The following is a 16,044-nucleotide window of genomic DNA, read 5'->3' on the forward strand; positions in this document are numbered from 1 at the left end:
AATCGTGTACAATAATGCATCGATCAGTTCTAGGTCTGGTTTTTATTGAGGCCTGAAGTGGTGAGGTATCTGCTAAAGCATTGGTACCAGATATTCAGGGCCGTCTACATGGTTCAGTGGGTCTAATAAAGGCAAGGCTTCTTCCATGGTCCAAAAAACCCCCCAAAGAACTATAGAGGCTGGAAATCAGAAATAAAATCAGAAATTGCTGGAAAAACTCAGTAGATCTGGCAGCATTTGCAGAGAGAAACCAGTGATCCTTCAGGAGAGTCTTACAACATTGCTTTGTATGCACATGCTCATTAGAGATTTTTTGAATAAAGGTTCAGTTAACCTTTTGTTTCACACTCTGGAATATTTGTTTGGTAACCCTGGCCACCTTTTAACTTCAGCCAGAATTTAACAGTGGGTTTAGGGACCGGCTTGGAAGTGGAAATGCTGACAATAAGTATGCAGAAGGTTTGAGGTGGTAAGCTCAATGCCTTCCTGCCACTTCACCAACAGCTAGCAGACAGGTTGCCTGTCCATTTGAGTCACCAATCAATCTTCCTGCCCCAGCTAGCCTTCTTCCAGTGGTGGGGGAAGGGAGTCCCTCCCTTCAAGGGAGGGTACCAGACAACTCGGTGGTCCACTATTGACTGTGTCTTTTTTAAAAAACATGATTTCCCCTTAAAAGGCACTTGCGCACGCTTTTGCTAAAGATTGCCTGAGTGACTCTGGTGCCTACAGATCCAATTTATTTGACTGTGATAATATCAGTTGCAGGGGCTTCATCCTCTAGGTGTGGCATCAGTATCAGCCACTGCTTCTGGTGATGGTTGTCTAGGCTGCTCAGCTGCTTGCTTTCTGATTAGGCTTGCAGTTCTTGGGAGTGGACTACTGTCCTGGCAGTGCCTGTTATATGTGGCCACACATCCTGCTGTTTGCATAGGCCATGTTATACCCACCAAGGTGGATTTTGCCACCTTGAAGACATTATAGCCCTGGTCATTGTATTGATTGGGCTGCTGGTTCATCTACTTTATTACAAATGCTTCATTCAAATAAAAAGCCTTTAAGTTTATTGTTCAACTACTTTTCTGCAGCATTATGCTTTCCATGGAGACCATACGTTATAAAAGATATCTGAATTCCCAGTGACTGACAGAAAGAGTTACAGAAGATTTTAAGACTTGCATGGTAACAAATAAAACAAAACTCACTAAACATTAGGCAACTCTAAACTACAAACAATTTTACCACATTCAATATATAAAAAAGACTGAAGATCTTCTGCTACAGTTACATTATACTGTCTCTTAAGTGGACACTTTATTCTTTTGCATCCTGTCAAAAGCTATTTTCCATCCCTAACTTCCTTTTCTAATTGGATGGGGGAGACAACAGCCCAGTACTATTATCTCTGGAATGTTAATTCAGAGATCCAAATAACATTTTGGGAAGAGAGAGAGAGAGAGAGATAATGGGAACTGCAGATGCTGGAGACTCCAAGATAACAAAATGTGAGGCTGGATGAACACAGCAGGCCAAGCACTTTGGTTTGAACCCAGCCATGGCAGATGGTGGAATTTTAATTTAAAAATAACTTAATCATGACCATGAATCCATTGTCAGAAAAACCCCACCTGGTTCATTAATGCCCTTTAGGGAAGGAAGCTGCCATCCTTACCTGGTCTGGTCTACATGTGATTCCAGACCCACAGCAATGAGCTTGGCTCTTAGCTGCCCTCTGGGCAATTAGGGATGGGCAATAAATGCTGCCTCACCAGCGATGCTCTCATCATGTGAACGAATAAAAAAGAAGTCTTATCCCAGGGCTGATTTTAACACTAGGAATTACCTTGTAAATTCCTTTCTGTTACAAGAACCTACCAGTCTCATTTAAATCCTCATGAAATTTGTCTCAATTTAAACACAAGGTCCCGCCTACATTCTGCATAGTAAATCATAATGATTAGCTGTACCGAGTCTTTGTTCTTTCTCTCTCGCTTGCAAACAGACAAGTTTCCTTGTGGTTTGGTTATAGCTTACAAAACCCTGTATGTTGATGTTGCAATTGCTTGCTACAGGCTCTTCTCCACCAAGGTCCCCTGGATGGCACCTTGACCATGGCTATTACCATCCAGAAGGGAAAGGGCAATAGAAACATAGAAATGTCACTACCTGCAAACTCCCCTTTAAGCCATTCATCATCCTGACTTCTAAATCTATCACCTTGCCTTCAGTGTTACTAAGTCAAAATGTTCAAGCGCATAGCTCCCTCAAAGTTGCCACCCAGGTGGATAAGGTTGTTAAGAAAGCATATGGTGTTTCGGCTTTCATTAACAGGGGGATCGAGTTTAAGAGCCGAGAGGTTATGCTGCAGCTCTACAAAACCCTGGTGAGACCACACTTGGAATATTGTGTCCAGTTCTGGTCGCCCTATTATAGGAAAGATATGGAGGCTTTGGAGAGGGTGCAAAGGAGGTTTACCAGGATGCTGCCTGGACTAGAGGGCTTGTTTTATGAGGAGAGGTTGCCTGAGCTTGGACTTTTCTCTCTGGAGAGAAGGAGGAAGAGAGGTGACCTGATCAAGGTGTACAAGGTAATGAGAGGCATGGATAGAGTCGATAGCCAGAGACTTTTTGCCAGGGCAGGGTTGACTGCCACGAGGGGTCATAGTTTTAAGGTGTTAGGAGGAAGGTATAGAGGAGACGTCAGAGGGAGGTTCTTCACCCAGAGAGTTGTGAGCGCATGGAATAGTTTACCAGTGGTAGTCGTGGAAGCAGAGTCATTAGTGACATTTAAGCGACTGCTGGACGTGCGCATAGACAGCAGTGAATTGAGGGGAATGTAGGTTAGGTTATTTTATTTTTGGATTAGGATTATTCCACAGCACAACATCGTGGGGCGAAGGGCCTGTACTGTGCTGTACTTTTCTATGTTCCACGTTCTAAAATCCTGAAACTCTGTGTTATAGCTCTATGGATGGACCTACACAAAATGGACTGCAGTGATTCAAGAAAGCATCTCAACCCCTTATCAAGGGTAACCAGGGATGAGCAATACGTTCTAGCCCAGCCAGCAATGACCACATTCCCTAAATGAATATGTTATAAATGTCTCCATGTCAGTGCACATTACATGGGCCTTGTATACAATTTGAAATGCTGATTAGCTACTTCTAGATACTCAAATCAATTTCATCTTGGGATTAAATAGTTTAAAATATAATTATTCACAAAACTAGCCAATCCCAACACCTCCTTGTGAAATTCAAAGACTAATAATTTAACGGAAGCCATTACCAATGCTCTCAGCATTGCCTGTGGGTGTTAGCATTGTGCCCTTTGTTACAAGTAAAACAACTTGGACCCAAATTAACATCATAACAAAGTGAGGGGCTGGATGAACACAACAGGCCAAGCAGCATCTCAGGAGTACAAAAGCTGACGTTTCAGGCCTAGACCCTTCATCAGAAAAGGGGAATGGGGAGAAGTTTCTGAAATAAATAGGGAGAGAGGGGGAGGCGGACTGAAGATGGCTAGTATGGAGCCAGTAGAGGTGAGTGTCGGTGGTGAGGTAGGGAGGGGATAGGTCAGTCCGGGGAGGACGGACAGGTCAAGGAGGCGGGATGAGGTTAGTAGGTAGGAAATGGAGGTGTGGCTTGAGAGATAATGTCAACTGCAGATGCTGGAGAATCCAAGATAACAAAGTGAGGGGCTGGATGAACACCGCAGGTCAAGCAGCATCTTAGCAGCACAAAAGCTGACGTTTCGGGCCTAAACCTTTCATCAGAAAAGGGGGATGGGGAGAGGATTCTGAAATAAATAGGGAGAGGGAGAGAGGCGGACTGAGTATAGATTGAGGAGAAAATAGGTGGAGAGGAGAGTATGGGTGGGGAGTTAGGGAGGGGATAGGTCAGTCCGGGGAGGATGGACAGGTCAAGGGGGTGGGATGAAGTTAGTAGGTAGGAAATGGAGGTGCGGCTTGAGGTGGGAGTAGGGGTTAGGTGAGAGGAAGAACAGGTTAGGCAGACGGGGACAAGCTGGGCTGGTTTTGGAATGCAGTGGGGGGAGGGGAGATTTTGAAGCTGGTGAAATCCACATTGATACCATTAAGCTACAGGGTTCCCAAGCAGAATATGAGTTGCTGTTCCTGCAACCTTCGGGTGGCATCATTATGGCACTGCAGGAGGCCCAGGATGGACATGTCGTCTAAGGAATGGGAGGGGGAGTTGAAATAGTTCGCGACTGGGAGGTGCAGTTGTTTACTGCGAACCGAGCGTAGGTGCTCTGCAAAGCGGTCCCCAAGCCTCCGCTTGGTTTCCCCAATGTAGAGGAAGCCACACTGGGTACAGCAGATGCAGTATACCACATTGGCGGATCTGCAGGTGAACATCTGCTTGATGTGGAAAGTCATCTTGGGGCCTGGGATAGGGGTGAGGGAGGAGGTGTGAGGGCAAGTGTAGCACTTCCTGCGGTTGCAGGGGAAAGTGCTGGGTGTGGTGGGGTTGGAGGGGAGTGTAGAGCGGACAAGGGAGTCACGGAGAGAGTGTTCTCTCCGTAAGGCAGACAAGGGTGGGGTTGGATTGTAGATGGTGGAAGTGTTGGAGGATGACGCGTTGTATCTGGAGGTTGGTGGGGTGGTATGAGAGGACCGGGGGATTCTCTTTAGTGGTTATTGCAGGGGCGGGGTGTGAGAGATGAGGTGCGGGAAATGCGGGTGGCACTGTTGACAGCGTTCTTGACCACTGCGGGGGGGGGGGGGGGGGGGGGGGGAGATGTTGCGGTCCTTGAAGAATGAGGACTTATGGGATGTGCAGGAGTGGAATGCCTCATCCTGGGAGCAGATGCAGCGGAGGCGAAGGAATTAGGAATAGGGGATGGAATTTTTGGAGGAAGGTGGGTGGGAGGTGGTGTATTCAGGTAGCTGTGGGAGTTGGTGGGCTTGAAATGGACATTGGTTTGTAGGTGGTTGCCTGAGATGGAGACAGAAAGGTCCAGGAAGGTGAGGGGTGTGTTGGAGATTTCCCAGGTGAACTGAAGGTTGGGGTGGAAGGTGTTGGTGAAATGGATGAACTGTTTGAGCTCCTCTTGGGAGCATGAGGTGCCATAGATACAGTCAACAATGTAATGGAGGAAGAGGTGGGGTTTAGGGCCAGTGTAGGTGCGGGGACTGTTCCACATAACCTACAAAGAGGCAGGCACAGCTTGGGCCCATGCGGGTACCCATGGCCACCCGCTTTATCTGTGGGAAGTGGGAGGAATCGAAGGAGAATTTGTTGAGGGTGAGGACGAGTTTGGCTAGGCGGATGAGGGTGTCAGTGGAGGGGGACTGGTTGGGCCTGTGGGACAGGAAGCAGAGGGCCTGTTGGTCATCTGCATGGAGAATGCAGGTGTATAGGGACTGGATGTCCATGGTGAAAATGAGGTGTTAGGGACCGTGGAATTGGAAGTTCTGGAGGAGGTGGAGGGCGTGGGTGGTGTCACAGATGTAGGTAGGGTGTTCCTGGACCAAGGGGAAGAAAATGGAGTCCAGATAGATGGAGATGAGTTCAGTGGGGCAGGAGCAGGCGGAGACAATGGGTCGACCAGGGCAGGCAGGTTTGTAGATTTTGGGAAGGAGACAGAAGCGGGTGGTGTGGGGTTGGGGAACAATGAGGTTGGAGGCTGTGGATGTGAGGTCACCTGACATGATGAGGTCATGGATGGTTTGGGAGATGATGGTTTGATGCTCAGGGGTGGGGTCATGATCAAGGGGGCGGTAGGAGGTGGTGTTGGAAAGTTGGCGTCTGGCCTCATCAATGTAAACGTCAGTGCACCATACTACAACTGCGCCTCCCTTGTCTGTGAGTTTGATGGTGAGGTTGGGTTTGGAGTGGAGGGAGCAAGAAGCAGGATGCAGGGCAGATCACATGATCCCCTTCATTCCACCCTCAGTTAAAGAGACAGTATTGTAAACATTAAATTCTGCAAACTGGATATTATTAGTTGATGCACTATTATCATTAAATTCCCTGTTTATCACTATGACACTTCTCTTTAGATTTCTATATCTCTTCATCTGAACACTCCGTATTTCTTTCTTGGTTTTAAGCACTATTCACAGCCCCAGTCATACAATACACCAGTGCACTCGCCCCAGTTAAAGTGCAAGTCATCCTATCATGGCAGCTCCCTCTTTCCAGTCAAGCTGTCAAGGAAGGTGGTGCTGAGGATTGTCAGATCAGCCACAATCTCACTTAATGGTAGGGCAGATTTGATGGACTGAATGGTCTACTTCTACTCCTGTTTCTTATGATCTAAATCATTTCAGATGTAGTGAATAATTCATTAATACCTACCACAGGTGGTTTGTTTTTACTCTCTTGCTGTTGCCTTATTAGTCCATTAAATAATCTGCCTTGAACTGAAACCAGGCAGGGGTTCAGGTAAGCTAATGTTTTATGATTAATTTAGTTTGAACGTTTATTTCACTTTTCAGAAGAGTGACTTGTTAGTGCTTTTTATTTCCTGGCAGGATGACAATGAGAATTCTATAACTCCTGGATTCTTAGAACAGCTTAACTGCAGTTCACCACTGCAAATCTCTGTTTAATGATGCTATAGTCAAATGTATTTTCATAGAGTCAAGGTTCTCAGTGGCGATATTGCAAGGTTTCTCTGCAAGACTCTCTCATGGCTCATGGCACACAAAGTAGCTTTGCCACTAACTGAAAAGCCTGGGCCATTGATAAATTAGATGTAGGAACTTAATATCAGAACTTAAAAAGAGGCAAACTTTTGTCAGGGGTGGGGGGTGGAAGTGGTGGAGACTGTGGTTAACAGGTAAAATGCAACAGAAGAAGCCATTAGAAAAACTGGGTCGTTAAGTAGCAAATTAACATGTAGATATGACATTGTGTTAATTGAATAAAGGTGGTGGGTAAAAGGGAATGGAGTTCCTACAATGTAAACAAGACATGTTTCTAGTTCATCATGTAAAGTGCCCAATAAGGGAAGATCAGCAGTTGGATCCAGTCATGGGGAATACAAATTTAAGCAAGTATGATTAGCAAAAATAAAGGTAATCTAATCAAGGACTTCCCAAATCGTGGATTGCTCCAAACCTTTAGGGTCAGAAACTCAGAGGCAGCAATGACTGCTGCAGAGATCCAACGGAATGTCGACAACTGCTTGACCCAGTTAAATCCCTCAATTTTTTGATCATTGAAGGGAAATGTTTACACACCTGATTTTTCTCTTTCCTCTTTAATGAATTCCATAGGGGTACTTAAAAATAATCCCTGCTATTTTTATTTGATTTCTATTGGTACAATAGAGCCCCAGTACATTTCCTACCACTGACAGAGCTGATTCATCTGTAGATTCAGATTTTGTTCGATCCCTCCTTTTATATGCAATATCAGCTTTGGATGTCCGGATCTCTCAAGTTTTTGTTATATCCCTGCAATCTCCTTCCTAGTTTCCCTGCATGGGGGTGCATATCATCTGGACTTAGGGTTTCATCTGTTTTGTTGTGCTAGTTCATTAATTATTTACTCCCTTTCAATATTAACTTTTACTGTCTCAAGTTCATAGCCAAGCAGAATGGTTGTTTTGGTAGAATTGCCTACCTGCTAAATGGAGGTTTAGAGCTAGGACAAAAATAACAATCTTATTATCTGGGAAGGTATAATAAGAAACTAGTAAAATACAACGACATCATTCAACATCCTGAAGAAACTTATACAAGTCTGGCGTCATTCGACATTTATTTCCTTAGTTAGGTCTGAATAAACTTCCATAACCATATGTTTTATGTGGTATAAATCTTTATTGCTACTTTGGCTTAACAGTTAATCAAAAATACAGATGGATCCTCCAGAATCTATAGCAGCATCTTTAAGAAACATATTCTGGTAATTAAGGGAAGTATTAATCCACATAAACCCAGTCCCCAGTTCTCCAAAGTGCCTCAGACTTGAACAATGATGTGCACGGAAAAACAAAGTACACTAAATAATAACAGAACAGAATCTCACTATTACATTTTATGCACAATTTTGCATGCTAAAATACATATATATTAAAATATTTTCTATACCTCAGTTCTGATTAAACCATGTGCAATATGAACACTGCATGAATTAAAAATACAAATTATAAATTCACAGTAACGTTAAATGCATGCCCCATATGTGCAAGTTTCCAGGATATTAATCACATCAGGGTGTATTGTACACAAACAATGAAAGATTGTTTAAAAATAAATCATTGAATGTAATATTGGGTGTCTCCTACAAAAATAAATCATTAAAATGTCTGGTACATTTATCACTCTACAAATAAAAAAAAATGCAGAAAATAACCCAACTTTCAACTGCTAGATCCCTTCGTTTGTACGTAAGGGTCTGAACATTTAAATTGCTGTTCCAAAGGTTAAGTTTAGCAGAGGTGCTGGTCCTCTAGTTATATTCAGTGCAGCAAAGCAATAAATGGCATTCAATCTCATTGCGCTGAACTTCTCAGGGATGAGTTTAATGCTTAGCAGACAGAATTTCATGACTTAGAAATGAAAATCTAATAATGTAGACTCTTATAATCCGGAAAATTGGAGAGTATGTGGCATTAAAAAAGCCATTTCTGCTTCATATTAAGAACAAACTTACAGGTTGTTAATGACAAACCAAACATTTTAAATGCTGTAACAGCTGTCAAAATAGTTTTGTATAAGAGAAGGTTTTAATGTCTGATGAGAAAACATTTTTGTTTCTGGCATCAAGTTATTATGTTTCTACAAATCCACTGCATTTTTAGTAATGTATCTTTGAATGTCTCAAAGAAAACAAACATGTTCAAGCATTGTACCATGAAAAATACAGCACCTTTGGACTCATTTAGGGGAGACAATGGCCTACTTATATTATTGCTAGACTATTAATCCAGAAAGTCAGCTAATGTTCTGCGGTCAAATCCTGCCATGGCAGGTGGTGAAATTTTAATTCAAGAAAGAAACTGGAATTAAGGGTCTAAGAATGACCCTTAAGCCATTGTCGATTGTCAGAAAAATCCATCTGGCTCACTGATATCCTTTAGGGAAGAAAACTGCCAACCTTGTCTAGCCTACATGTGAATCCAGACTAACAGCAATGTGGTTGACTCTTAACTGCCTTTTGGACAATTAGGGATGAGCAATAACTGCTGGCCTAGTCAGACATGCCCTCATCCCATAAATGAAAAAAAAGTTCTTGTCTTTCTTTCCTGAAAGCAGTATGTATGGCACTTTTTCATGATTGTGGACAGTCATAGATTATTCTATGGTGAGGAGATAGGAGGCTGAGCTAGGTTGTAAGGTGGATAACACAAATGATACAGTCCTGCCATGCCCTCAATAAGGAACGCTACATTTGCGATTTTTACTCAAGCTTAGTGGTTAGTTTTCAGGAATAAGAGCCCAGCCATTTATTTCCCCTTTCCATAGCCTGCTGAGCTTGGTTAAACAGCATAAATGAGGGACTGAGCATGGCACTCTACTAGGACAATAGCAAATGATTATATTACTCATAATACACTGTATAAATCTGTTTATTCTGTGGGGATGTGTAATGCACTTTTAATCACAAGATAGAGGACTGGCATGTTTTCAACTTAAAAGTAAAACTTTAAGTCCTTCAATTTAGCACAATAATAACAATGAAAGATAACCCATGTTTTTGAAACCCTCTCTCCTCTCCCCCATCACCTCCAACAAGCAATGAGGTCTCATGAACTCCTTTGACAATTAAACAAGCTGTTCAGTTCATATAGTACCATCCACAATCAAACCTCCTCCATCATACTGCTGAATCCATATTCTTCTCCAACTTCACTGCATCTCCCCTCATGATCTCTTCATATGCATGTCCACAAGACCCATTTCTTTCTTACTGGACTCCCATTCCAACTAAATTGCCAAATACAAGCTGTTCTCCTGGGTTACAGTCTAGTTTGCATTATAAATTGTTCCCATTCCAGAAATACTTTAACTAATCTCCCAATTTTCAAAACCACCTCTATCAAACCCTCCCTATAAATACCTTCTTATTCTTTATTCTTGAAAACTACTGGCCCATTGCAATTACCTTCCTCCCTCCAACATCACAGGAGATGTTGATAGCTTCAAAATACAAGTCGTCGTTCCCTAATTACAGATTTGAATTTCTCCAATCTTGCTACTATCCCATATCAGAACTGACATTAACCAAAGTCACAAATGGTATTGTTAAATAAATGTGATCGTAGTGCATTTTATCCACTTTATTCTTCTCAGTTTTTCCAGTAGTCTTTTTGTCTAACTCTGGTCTTACACTCCCAACTTCTCCAGCAACAATGACAGGCAAGGCTTAATCTTGTAGGCCTCAGCTCTGAATTCCCTTTCTAGTCCTTTCACCTCTTCTTTTTACAATCTTCTTAAAGTCTAGGCCTTTGACCAGCTTTTCCAATATTTCTTTCGTTAGACTATTCGTCATTTTGTCCAGTCATTCGTTTGTGAATGCCTTGATGTTTTTCTATGTTAAAATGGCAAGTTGTAGTTGTTGGGTCTTTATCAACTTCATTTTTTAAAGGAAAACTCATTATTATACAGTAATCAATAAAAGAAACAAAAGTAAATTACTACACTGTCTGCAATCACCAAGTCTAAGATACAGTAGGGGCTTGCTTGATGATTATCAAGGAAAGGAAATAAAATGTCATTCTCTCTGTTAAACAGTCTGGAAAACAATACTGATATTTGTGATTGCTATGTAATAGCCCAATGCTGTAATAAATATCAAATAATAAAAGATCAAACAAACAGCAGTTCCTAATTTGACATTAATCTTCTTTAATAATTAAGAAAATTGGACATGAATTAATAGAATATTTCAGTGTAGAAAGAGTTAAATTGCAGGGAATTCTCCAATTCCTTTCTCTGATTTGCTTTTCAAACTGGAGGGATATACAAATACGATGAGTAATAGTAAGAAAAGACTTAAGGAAGAAAATAGTTCAACAAAAATGCTCACAATGGCCATGTCCAAAAGAGGACTCTGCTAAATAGGGGCAGTTTTAATTCAAAACAGTTCCTGTAAATTAGTGAAAGATCTTGAAACTTATTTGAGGCAAATTTTATTTCCTTACTGGTCAAAGCATGACAGCTCTGAAAGTTATTTGACAAACTTCTGATTCACAGTTTCCTGTAAATTTCCATAGGATTACGGAAAAATAAGGAATGACACAAAAAATGTAGATTAGGGTGATGCAGCTACAGATTAAGTTGTTAAGAATCAGTGACTCTGGTGATATCCTCATTACCACAAAAACATAACAGAAAATCTTTCAGAAGTGAAGTTACTGCTGTGGACAAATAAGTTCAAGTAAACCACACATTTAATTCCACTGACAAAACCCAAAGGCACTTCTGAAATCTATAAATGAACTTTGGCTGCTCTGAGACATTAAAGATTCTCACTTCCAATTTGAAGCTCTCATGGGCATGGCATTTGTTTTATAAATATTTTTGGTGATTGTACCAGAAACAACTTCCATTATGTAGCACCTCTAATATGGTAAGATGTACTAGTTGATTAAACTCCTACACAGAGATTCAGGAATCAGAGAAAAATCAGATGGGTGTGTTAGAGGCATCAGATACATACAATAAAATAATAAGACATGAAGTAAATTTGACAACATTTAGTTACAGCTAATTCACCTACATCAATATAACTAGTTGTTCTGTAGCTATTTCAATACTTCTGTTGTCCAAAAGAATTGTCAATTCAAGCACTTGTAAGTTTCCTTCATCATCAGGAATACCCAAACTGAAAAACTTCATAACTATTTGGAGCCTTCAGTTTTGCTTAGAATGTTGATTCAAATTGCATTAAAATACATTTGGTAAAGAAAAATTTTGGAGAAGCAAATACTTTCACACAGTTAATTTAATAAAATAACTCACTTGTTGGCTCTTACAGATGCTAGATTTTATTATGGCTATACATATTTTTAGCATTCTTGGAGGAGAAATTTTACTTAAGAAATAGAAATTGCAGACTTCTGTTCCATTTCACAAAATAGATGCAAGAATCTGATACGGTGACATATAATTTTGAGGTGATGAAATTAGATACAAGGCCCAATAAGCTACTGAATATTTGCAAAGACTTAAATATTAAGTCAGAACATCTAAACACATTACTTCATAGGATATTGAACTGCTGACCCAAATTGTTGTTTTACAACATGATGGGAATTTTCCCCTTATCAATATCTGGTATTTCTAAATTAGCTCTTGGTTTTATCATCTTTGCTCCCCACGCCAGAATCTCAGTCCCTCTGATACTTCATTTGGAATTGGCAGCACATCTATCCTCCAGATTACACCATGACTTTAACCTCAGGAACCAGGCAAAACCACCAGCTTTGCTGGAACATAAAATACCATTTTTTAAAAACACTCAGTTTACAAAGGAAACCATCCTATGGTCAATTGTTTCAGTTACTTTAAGTTTTGTTACCTATAAAGATTATCTATGTATCTACCGTTTTAAGAATGATGTAAATCCCTTCAAAAAAAACCATTTGTTGCAAAGGGAGAATAAACTCTTATCCAATTTGATTGTCTCACTTTAAAAGGTCCACCAAGGTGTTGCCAACTGCAAAATATTTTAAAAACTGAAATATACAGCACAACAGAAGAATGCATTTTTAAAAATGGATGTTTCAACAGTTAAGATTGAAGAAAGTGCTACTGTATTTACATTGAAAAGTTTGAATTGGCTACATTCTCGCAGAGAAGATTAGTAAATTGGTGTGACTAAGTCACAATTAATTTTATCACTCCTAGGAGTTATTTGTTTTTCCTTTTAACAGTTGTATAGAAAATTTGATCAGCAGAGTGGTGCAATTTTCATCTCACAGTGAAAACTAGACAGGACAAAGGCTATTTCTCAACTTTTGATCCTTCTCTGCAAAATCAAACTTTACATTTTGCACATTTTCAACCATTCTTACGTGCAGGATACCCTGAAGGCAAAGTTTTCCATATAGTATCCAGGTAGGAAAAGGGCTAAAAACCTGATTAAAGAGCAGACCCTAATTTAAATTTTGCATGAGTTGGGTGGAAGAAACATTAAGCAACTTCAGGGAAAGTCATTATGAAGGAACAAAGGTTAAAATAATTGCCTTTGAACACTGCTGAACAAAACCTCAAAATGAAAGAGGCTTCTTCCAACTTGAATGTTGTTTGAAGGTTAAAAGAATACATTTTGAAATCATTCGTCCTTTAATGAATTCCAGTGCCATTGTACCATTCAACTTTATAGTACAACAAAGGAATGCGTGCTTATTTTAAAATCAAGAGTGACACAAATCAATCCGTGCTGCCTTTCTGTCCTGTTTATATAGGAGAACATTTGTATGTATAATGTACTCTAATACTGTACCTTATAAATCAATATTCAATATATAATTATATGGATAGTTTCAGCATCACCCACATGAATATGGTGCAATATATACAAATTAGTCTTCTCTGATAATACAGGATTTGCTGCCTAAAAAATTAGAAATTTCATTACACTTTTATTTACAGTGAATTTTGGGATATGCTGTCTCATTATATTCTTAAAATAATTTTAAGGTTATTTATAAGCCAGTGCTATAAATTTTCTACCTGCATTTTTTAAATGGGATTTTTTTGAAAAATAAGCTTTAATATTTTGACACCATCAATGGAACAATGAAATACTTTAGGCTGCAGATTCTCAAATGTGATCAGAACAACTCTGCATACATTTAAGATTCATTAAAAACATTAAACTTAATTCATCACGCATGCGAAAATATTTGTACAATTGTAGAACTATATAACCACTTGCAATTTTTGTCACTATATTGGTAAAATATGGTTACAAGAAAATTACAACTGAGAATCCCAGTTGAAGTGTTTTTTTTGAGCAAATTTGAATAATGTGCATTTTCTTAACTCAGGTCTACCTAACTCACCCAACAAAATACTTAAATCTTGCATACAAAACATTTAAATTATTTCACACTCATCGTATCCAGAAAATTCATTACACGCCAGGCACAACTAATCCTGTATATGTCATTGGTCATGTTAGATACTTCAATCAGTGCTGGCCTTCCTATACATAGTACCTATCTAAGAAAAATCTTAGTGTTTACAATCAATAATAAAGAACAAAAACTTAATTCATTACCATAGATTTGACATTCATTTGTTCATTTAGAAGATTTTGAATTAATATCTATGCCCCTATGTGAAAATTCACATCACTGTCAGCCTATGTTCAACTCCAAATTGCAAGATCACACTGCTGTATCTTTTCCTGCAAGGACATTTTCAAGTCTTTTTCTAAGCCAATACATTAATTTGATTTGGTCCAATTACCCTATGTTTGTAGATAGGGTAGACAGACTCTGTAGATAGACTCATGGAATTCGACACAATGTGCAATTTTAAATAAAAAAGAATTGACATCACAAAATAAACAAGTTACAAGCTTTTACCCCCATTTGATTTCTTTTCCTTAAATTTTGTTTCATTATTTATCTTCTGTTTGTTCATAGTCCTCCAATGCCATACTCAAATGGCTGCTCCTAATCTGAGTTTGACAGACTTGACTGTGGGCAGTATAAGGAGCCACTGCAACCAAATCACATTCAGTCAGCACGAGAGCAAGGGTGGTTTGACAGTTTCAGAAATGATCACTTTCTTAGCTTAGGGCATTTCGGCATTCGGTTTGGGAGAGGAAAGGGTGTACAACACAGAGTTTGATTTCCTTCCGCTTCTTTCTACTAAGCTCTTTATATTCCTTTCCTGCTATTCTTACCAATGTCATGAACTGACCAATTAGTGTTGAATTTTCACTAATCTAGTTAAAACTAATCTGTCCAAAAATATTTTATTATGACAACTTCTACAGAGTAAAACATCCCGAAGCACTTCACAAGCAAAACTGAGTTATTACTGCACTTGGAGGTAATATAGGTTGGTGATGATCAGGTCTTTGGCAAACAGGACTATCACTAGTGTTTTGGATGAACTCAACATTATCGATGACGCAAGGCCAAACCAGAAGTATTGGCCTTCTCATGTCCAGTAATGGCAATTCCATTAGCTAAGGCAGTGACAGGATAGACAGTATTACTAAGATGGTCTCTTCTAATTGAGATCAAAGGTATACAGGTTCATTCTAATATATCCTGCTGCTGCATAGATATCTGGGGTCCAAGGAAAGCAGTAACTTCTGGCAATATGTCCAGGGTTTGAGGACCCTCTGAGCAGCTACATATCAGTATTCCAGCTTAGATGAAACATCGTTAATGACTGCTCCGGGGAATACCTCTTCAGTCCACAAGCATGACCCCCAGGTTCTTGCTGCTTGTCATTTTGATTCTCTGCATTGTTCCCTCTTGGATATTTTCATTCATTGCCTGCTACAATTTTTCAACAGAGGTCAATACAAGCTCAAGGAACAGCATTTCATTTTCCATTATGGCACTCCATAGTCTTGGTTCATAACTCTAGATGCTGAGAGAGATTTTTTTGTTGGATTATGTATTTCCTATCCCCTTCACTCTGATAGCTGCTGCATAGTCATTCACATCTCATCTTCACACAACCTTCTTTACTGCATACAAATCTCTTTGCCTTTTGCACCATGAAATATTTAGTTATTTAATTTCCCCTGCCTTCTATCCTATCACTTACAATCCATTTTGTTCTTGCTGCCCCTTCTCCCTTTCCACTGGCTCAAAACCTCTACATTTCCATCTTTCTTGTGTTTTGATCAAAGATCAGTCAGAAACATTAAATCTCTCTCTCACAGCAGATAAAGAGGGAATCCCAAGGGGAAGACTGGCTTGGCTTATTAGGACAAAGGAAAATAATAAGCAGCAGGTGAATGATTGAACATTATTCAGGCTTGCGCTGATGTGTGGTGTGAATGCCAATTAAGTGCTGGGCATTGTCTGGAGCTTGCTGCAACTGTACACAGACTACTTCAGTATCTGAGGAGTTGTAAATAATGCT

Source organism: Stegostoma tigrinum, chromosome 16, assembly GCF_030684315.1.
Source record: "Stegostoma tigrinum isolate sSteTig4 chromosome 16, sSteTig4.hap1, whole genome shotgun sequence".
In the NCBI taxonomy this organism is placed as follows: domain Eukaryota; kingdom Metazoa; phylum Chordata; class Chondrichthyes; order Orectolobiformes; family Stegostomatidae; genus Stegostoma; species Stegostoma tigrinum.